This window comes from Cyphomyrmex costatus, unplaced genomic scaffold (genome assembly GCF_001594065.2).
Source record: "Cyphomyrmex costatus isolate MS0001 unplaced genomic scaffold, Ccosl1.0 scaffold36, whole genome shotgun sequence".
NCBI lineage: Eukaryota > Metazoa > Arthropoda > Insecta > Hymenoptera > Formicidae > Cyphomyrmex > Cyphomyrmex costatus.
This window is the reverse complement of record NW_017277774.1, coordinates 3,201,662-3,210,800: the sequence shown is the minus strand read 5'-3', so window position 1 is coordinate 3,210,800 and position 9,139 is coordinate 3,201,662. Positions and strand designations below refer to the sequence as shown.

Here is a 9,139-nt window from a genome sequence, read left to right as displayed (position 1 = left end):
AATATTGACGTCAGCTTTCGAGGATTAATATATGAAAAACCTAAAAAAATTTTTAATTTTAAATTAATTATAATATTCGAAAAGTACAAGAATGTGCACTTACTTATATTTTATGCAAATAATATACAAGAAGCTATGCTTTTACAATATAATCGTGTACCACCTTATAACAACATACAAAGCTGGCTGCAATTATTTACAATGATTCCATTCACTTTACAGTACGTAATCGTAGCGTACTCTTGTTAATATTTACATCTGGATTCTGGGAGCTCCTGAGAGTTGTGACATATATCGTTCACATCAAGGGATTTAATTGTGTAACACTTAAATTAATTTCCAAAATTCGATTGAGCGGACGTTGAATTTTATCACGTCAATGTAAACATAGATACGCAAGTTCTGATTATTTGACATTTCAAACAATGCACCATTTTTCTGTTAAAACTTACCATGCGCGGCATACGGACTAGACGTTCTATTTCTTTCAACTGCGAATTTCAAATTACTATCGAATTACTGTCATTTATTAACAGTTAACAGTATGATAGGATGATGTAAATAATATGTCGCAAAAATATTTCAGATATTTTCGGCGAGGATATACAAATCACAAATTTCTGATTATTAATATAAATCTCTTTTATATGTAAATTATTTTATGAATTTAAAGAGTAGCTTAACAGTCGTGCTTGATTGCATGTAACTATACGTAGGAACGTTACATTTTCGATTATAAAACGTAAAACAGTGTTCACTACAATTTAGTCTTAATTTATAGAATAACGTAAGAAGAGAACTAGGTATTTCTCTTATCCGAAATTTCGTCCTGATACGTGTCGGGGATGCAATAACTTCATTTGCAGAAACATCCACATATATAAAAAACATCGACAACTACTCACACGCTTATTTTATACGCACCCAAAGGGACTGTTAGTATATACAAAACTTATCGATACAATCATTACAGCGATAATGTCATGTCCATATGATCGTAACATTATTTACAAATATATGCAAGTGACTAATTATCGGAAATTTACAAGTCCCGGTTGCTTCGTTGCATTTTATGCACCGTTTTCGAGCCACTCTTCAAGTTTCGCACACGTCACATTAACACACTAACACTTTCTATGCTTATATACTAATTTATACATTTAATTTAAGCTAAATCGATTAACCCTCTGCACTAATAATTTATTATATTCAAACAGAGATACAATTAGAACAGGTGACACGATAAAAAAAATATTGGCTAGAGAATGTTGTTTAATTTTAAAATTGCCAGTGCATTGCGATAAACATTAACATATTAATTGCGGCGTTATAAATTAGTTATAAAAAACCCGGTAAAATACTAACAGTAATACATAATAACATCAATGTTAGAAATTCATATTCAATTAATATAAATGTAATCCATACAGCAAACTAATGTTGAATCAGCATCTCAAAAAAGTTAAATTGCAACATTGCAAATATTACATCAACATCGTGAAATGTAAATTCAACATTGGAAGAACATTCACACTTCATATTTAATATTGCCACCATTTCAACAATGTTCTTTCAATGTTCTATACTGTATGGGAATATTATTTTAACTTTACAAAAACATTAACAATTTTTGTAAAAGAAAGGCAATAAAACATATATTTAACGTTGAACAAGATTCACACTTTAATTCACAACACCTTAATATTCAACATTGCAATATGTCAGCAATATTCTTTCAACGTTCTGTGCTATACAGTTAATATAACGTATGTTGTATGTAAAATTATAATTGTTCATTATGAAATTATAACATTGATGCTAGATTACTGATAGTTGATTAGTGTTTAGTGAGAACTGACATAGAAAAACAATTTATTAGCCACGTATAATTCATTACCTAATCAACAGCCAATATGTGCTGGAATATTTTATTTGTGATGAGTATTTTAACATAGCTATGTACATGTACGATTAAAATTTAACCCTTCTTGTTTGTTAACGTGTGATTACATAATTGGCAGATACAGGAGTGCAAAGGGTTAACTATTTTCTGTCTATCAAAAAAAAATTAAATAAAACATTGATAGTTACATGTTACACATAAAAATAATTCTCAAGGAATGGGTTTAATGTACGTGTTCATGAATATTCAGATAATAAAATCTGTGTAAAATAAATACATAGAAATAATAATAAATAATATTATTTATCAATATTTTGTATAATGTTTTAACACTTTAACTTATTATTTAATCACATTATCAACGTCTTAATATAAATCTCTACGCATTCACACAAGTCAATGGTGAATGTTATTTATCAATCGAGTAGGCCGAATTTTTACTTGATCTAGAAATGATATAGATAAGCGATGGAAAGTGAGTAATTAGCGTAATATTCAATACATATTTTACGAAAGAAATTTCCGTCTCTGGTTCGGATATGGTGTAATTTTTGTGTAGTGATCATTACAGGAGATTTTGTGCTAATCCGTGAGACAAACTGCGACAAATATTTTCAAACAAAAAAAACGCAACACATAAATATGTTAAGATTTTTTTTAAAATACTGTCGTAATCAATCTTTTTTTAATCATATAATTGCGATTTGAATGGAGATATCAAATCTTTCCGATAAGCTATATTTATATACGAAAAAATCAATTTTTGAGGGAAATTGGGAGATCTCATTTCGCTAATGATATACGCGATTGAAAGCCTTTCTACACATAGAAGAAAGATTGGGGAAAAGGATTCAGTGATGATGGTAGAATTAGATAAGGAAAAAGGTCGTCACTCCATCATTCCCAGGATATGTCCGATAGCGATAGCTTCGCAAATCTGCTGACACGTCAAAAAGATTTGGAATGATTATCGATGCTTTATGAAAGGCAAAGAGAGTTCTAATAGAAGTTAAAGATAAATAAATTATTCAACTTAAATAAATAAAAAAAGTATTTATATTATTGTGACACAGATATTAACACCTTGACTATCATTGTACAATTAGATATAGCTTTGTACTTAATGCTATTTTTATATTAGCATATTATTTTAATAGACTCTATTTCTTTGTTATTTCTTCATCTAAAACTTACAAACAAATGTTTACTTTTTCTTTGAAAATATCGATCAGCGAATAGATACGTTCATTTACAAATCGCCAACTACGAGTTATCTTTTATTCGATGATCAACGTATTAAATATATAATCACTTGAATTACATACATATCTCTATTATTTTCGATCAGTAAATGATGCTTGAACATAGAAAATAAACTTAACACTAGAGTTACCAGACAATTAAAATGAGTAAGTTGAATTTCTTTTATCGAATTTAAAATAGTAGGAGAGATGTCGTGTGACTTCGTATGACAGCGATGAACAGGTCGCGAATTCAAACTCTACATTCTGTATATACGGATAATTTCATAATCCGTATTGATTGAACGGGGAAGAAGAACTCTTTACAGTTAGGTGACTCTTTGACTAGATTCAAACATATAGGGGCTGTGATATATGGTCCCACTCATCCCTCCATTATTATTTTTAATATTAAAATGATATATTTTCTGAAATCCATTAATTTTTGTTGCAATATGTAAATGATTAAATTAATTAATTCGATTTCATTCCTTTTTTAAAAAGATATACAGAGTTTTTTCATATAAAATGTGCTACTAGGTCATTTATCACAATTATATAATCTTTTTAAAAATAAAATTAACATATGTTTCAACATATTTTGCACAAATCCCATCCATTACAAAAAAAAGATAAAACATTTTAATTAATTCATCCTATATACATAGTATATATCAAAATAGTAGGAATAAATAGATATCATTATCGGTGATTCTGGTATTAAATGTCGATAACAATACAGAAAGGCCTTCGTTCCAAAATATAGCATCAATGAATTTTATAAAAAAATTATGAATTTTAAAAACATTATAAATTTTATAAAAATAATTACGAATTCATTTTTTCTCAGATTGATACGACATAAAATAATTATACTTTGTGTCTGCAATATTGCTCGTAGTTCGTTTTTGCTTGCATCTTTGATCAATAATATGAAAGAGCTGAAAGCAAAAAAGAAAGAGTGGCGCGATTTGTTATAACAATCTATTATAACGAGTAATGTGTCGCCTTATCAAAGGCAAGATAAATTCCTATAATCCCATTATGATAATCGTCTTCCTTTCGGTCGTCAATATAATCGTGGATCCTGCAATAAGTGTGCTATTCGTTAGTTAATTGATCCCTTGCGCGGTTGAGGAAAGATTGCAGGATTTATGCTGCAAGCTGGAAGGACATTGATTCAATCATCCTCACTCCGCGACGACTACGACAGGGCAGAGAGCACGATTATGCAAATCGCAGCGCTGGATCGCGTCACGCAATGCCATGTGCTGCTTTTAGATGACATCGATTGTGCCGTGTTGTCGATTCTTCGCTGTCCGATATCATTGTCGACGCTTTTGTGGCTGTTAGTGTCAATGACGTTCTCGGCTTCGTGATTCTCCTCGTGGCTCGGCCTGCCACGAAATCGCGTTTCTGAAAACAAATCATCATACATTGATAATATATCAAAGTCTCAATAATACAGCCTTGGCTAAAAGACTTTATTGATCTAGAATTCTCTTTTGTATCCTATTGATTACCAATATTATACAGTATCACTCAAAAGTTTTAATAAACATTGCTTTTACAAAAAAGATCGTTAACTATGGTTTGCCAAATGCATTAATCTATTATATTAGATTCTATTGATCCTTTTTATATTCAAATTAAAAAATGTTAACGTACTATATTTTAATTTAGTTTCTACGCGAAAAAATATGAAAATTTAAAATAGATACTACAGAAACAAATATTTAATCAAGGTTGAAAATTGTGAGCAAGTAATGTACTCTATTCTACAATTATCGAATGTGTAAAGAAAAAAATAGAAGAAGCAATTACAGTTTGCCAAAAAAAGTAAAAGTTGCTAATGATCATTAAATAAATATGTCGATTAACGTAGTTTTTAGTTTGAATATTACATTTTACTTTTTAAAAATGTACAAAAGATATTTATTTGAGTTAATAAATATTTAACGTAAAATGTAAAAACAATTTTTTTTCTGTGTTTTTATCTATTTATTTTACAGTTTGCAATTACTGATCCTTTTAAACGGTACGTAAGTTTAGAGGGTTCTTGAAACAAAGGATAATTCATAGCAACTATAAATCAATTGAGCTAAAACATTAAATAATGGTTAATAACGTGTCTAATATTTTTAGTTAAGGGTATATTATACGACATTTTGTGACCATTAAACGCTACTACATATATAAGACGCCCATTCGTGCCACGAATAGATGGAATATTCAAAAACGAAAGCTAAGGGCAAACTCCGGAAAAATTTATAGTTTCTTCTTCTTCGGATAACGGGAGATGCGGTGAATCTTTCCAATATTCTTGCCGTATATTACGTATTCTTTCTAGAAACATTGCTTATGGTAGACGTCGACGTTAGCGCACTTTTGTATTATCTTTTACGTTGGGTAACGCGAGTCTCATTGTCCGCTCGCCGCGGAGATCGTAAACCAGATCGCGTCCAACTCGCTGCTATCTGAATTGCTACGACTTCGCTCATACCCACCAGTTTACATGATAATCGAAACAAGTTTGGATACCGACGCTGGGTGCAGATTACTTGCCATAGTTGGACCGAGCGCGGTAGTTCATAAACCGCATGGGATTTCATCAAAATCCCGTCGAGAGTTCCACGTTTGTCGTGGCGGAGGACGGCACAGGAGGTAGAGGCTTTCGGTATGGGGAGGAGGACTCCGAAGGCGGCGTGGCACGTTGCTGGAAGTTTTGCGGAATAAACTTCGCGCCTTCCGCGAAACTTTCCGTAGGAAAGTTCCGCCACTGCCCGGCGGCGTGTAAGTTCTCGCATTACGTCGGGGGCGATGATTTAAGACGACGTATCCCGGCGAATTTCGGGTCGCGGCAACGTATTTGCGGAAGGTGACGTGTTTTCAAGCGTTCCTCCTCACTGATCGCATAGATCAACATTTTATTGCTTGAATTACGAATGTTCTGGCCATACGTATACCATGAACGGGACACATAAATCCGATACACATAAATTTCATCTCGCAGGCGAGAAAAGAAATTTAAATTTTGTAAACACGTATTCTATGGTAATAAAGTATAAAATATTTTTCCCACTACAATTCCATCGCTTTAAAAAAAGTATGTTATTGGTATTTTGATTTCATCGATTTACAAGATTTCTGTTTCTTAATACCTAAACGATTTTATGTATTATTAATCGTTAAAAAAAGAATATAAAGTCAACAAAATTCCATCATTTATAAATTTAAAAAAATCAAGGATTTTATTTTGAAAAAAGCCCTAAATTTCAGGTATTGAAAAGCAAAAACTTTATAAATCAACATAATTTTTTTATATTAAAAATTGCTAAATTTTAATATTTTAATATATCATTTAATATTGTACACAATAAATGAGTCTTCATATCACCACATTTGTTTTCATATAAAACAATATTTAAATTTTCCTTATGTATTATATGCATGCACAAATTTGTGAAATTGCATAAAAAATTCAAAGCAAATTTTTTTAAAATTAAATAGTAATGAAATTTTTTGAAAAGCTCTTTTTTCAGTGTAAAAAGCATCACAAACGTTACCATATCTGAATTAAAAGAAAAGAGTACACAATATATAGAACATTCTAAAAAAAAAAGTGATGGTCGGAGGTGGAAGGACAGAATGTAATTTTTTATTCATCAGATGTAGAGATTTAATAAAATAAAAATGCTAATAAAACACAATTTTCATGAACAATTATTATTAATATAATTTTATAAGTATAAAATTTTAATTAGATAATAACTAGAGTTTACGATCTCAAAAAAGTATCGCATATACTTAAGAATACGACTGATAATCCATACTTACTCGCAAGAAACAAAATGTTGAACAAAATTTATTATTGTTTGACGCATAATGCATATCAAATCAAGATGATTTAAAAGCAGAATAATCAAATTAATACGCGTAATGTTAACCACAGTTAGCGAATAATGGAGATCTGCAATCATGAAGTACAGGTCTCACGAGGCATCTGGTTTCCATTGAATTCCCAGTGCAATTGTCAAATCTCACCTTCGTCGTGTAGTCAGATAATCTGATTTTTGTTTCCTCTAAAAGTTCCGCGAGGTTTGCACAGTCGGAGCTTTGAATATTCAAACTTGTTTCGACAACATCGCAACTGTCGCCAGCGCGCGTAATTGTAACGACGGCAATGCAGAAAGTCAGGATTGCCACTTATAATATTCGTTGTATTAAAATGACGAAAGGACAAACAAACTTTTCATTCCCGCTATAACACAAATATATTGATAAATTAAAATATTCTTGTGTCTTAATATTAAAATATTCTTGTGAATGTCTTAAATTTTATTGTATTTATACATACATGTATATATAATTAATTTGAATGTTGAATATACACATACATGAAATAATTAACTGAAAGTGTAGAAAAATTCAACTTGTATAAATCATGTCATAAAAATTTGGAGATTTTTATTTTGCATTTGTGGCAAAAATAAAATATTTGTTTTTATAGTAACTTTATAGTATTACAATTTTAATTTCGTGTATCTATAATATTAAAAGTAAGTAAAATATTCCTTTTATTTCTCAGAAATCTTCAAACGAAATTAAGAACAAAATTAAATGACTTTGTGTCGATATAATGCGTTTCTATTTAAAGTATATCATATTTTCCTGTGGCTTCAACCTTGTTTAATGCGAAAATCTGCGCCAGTAATAGCAAAAGAAAGACAGCTTAAGCGAATAATGGAAAGCGAGCGTACCTTCGCTTCTCACGACGGTCGACAAAGATGCATCGGTTATTTCATTAGAGCTCGGCTCTAAACTGGGCATGGGCTTTTGTCGCGACCACTGGATATTCTCCACTGAAAGTAATATTTTTCTTATTAGTTATCTGCATAATGGCTAATAAAGAAAGGTAAGACTGAAACGATTATCTTAATAACTAAAATGGCGTTTAGAAATGGTATTGTTTAACAAATTTTATACCAAACTAATTTTAAGCAATTCGTCTAGTATGTAGTATGATTATTATATTTGTAAACTAAAATATATTTCATAATAATTAAAAGATACAATAAGTATTATTAAAAAAACAGGAAGGACCCCCTACATAAAATCAATAAAATATAAGGCATAAAATAAAGCAAAATAGAATTTTATTTATTTATTTATTAAATAAATAAAATAAAATAATATCAAGAGACACGGTAGTGTCTCGCGCCAAGTGAACGCAAAGCAAGATCGCACCGTATTATTTACGCGAGTCTGTGAGTTCCGAGCACCCGAGATTATCGAATCTCACAATAAACAACTGAATTAATCGACTTCTCAGTATTCTTAATTTACTCAAATTAAATTATATAATAAAATTGTTTTTTATGGCCTATATATACATATCCTACGAATGGAGATATTGCGATGCGAAATCTGAACTGTCAAATTTTGACGTCAAGATACGTCATCATTATCGTCCTCAGAAATGTTGTCTGATTCACGTTTTAAACGTCAGATGCCATTCACTAGCATATCTTATTTTATATCGATGTAAATACAAATGTTTATCATACGAGACAAATGAACATAGTTACGAATTTATTTTGACAGCTGATACATTCGTAATATCTCGCTATTGAATTGATATTTTATGATATACTATTCCGATATTAATTATGCATATTAATTATGCACATGTGTATGTACATAATTAAAAAAATTAAAAATGTATAAATATTTTTTTTAAACTTTCTGAAAAATATTGCATGTTAAGACCCTCGTGGTACATTCACTACTTGTCATGTCTGAGCGCGCGAAATGTCAGCTCTGTGATTAGCGAAATTTAATTGCGATTAATTTAAAAACTATTATATCCTCGACATTTTTATATTAAAATATTTTTATTATAAAATTATCTCAAAAATACGTCTTTAAAAAGAATATTATAAGAATAACATATGTATACATATAACATGTATATAATATATATATATAATATATA

General features: G+C 30.1%; 1 pseudogene; it reads right to left on the bottom strand.

The window, feature by feature from the left end:
* Positions 1-4,348: 4,348 nt before the first annotated feature.
* LOC108776443 (lachesin-like) overlaps positions 4,349-9,139 on the bottom strand; it is a 27,729-nt pseudogene continuing 22,938 nt past the window's right edge.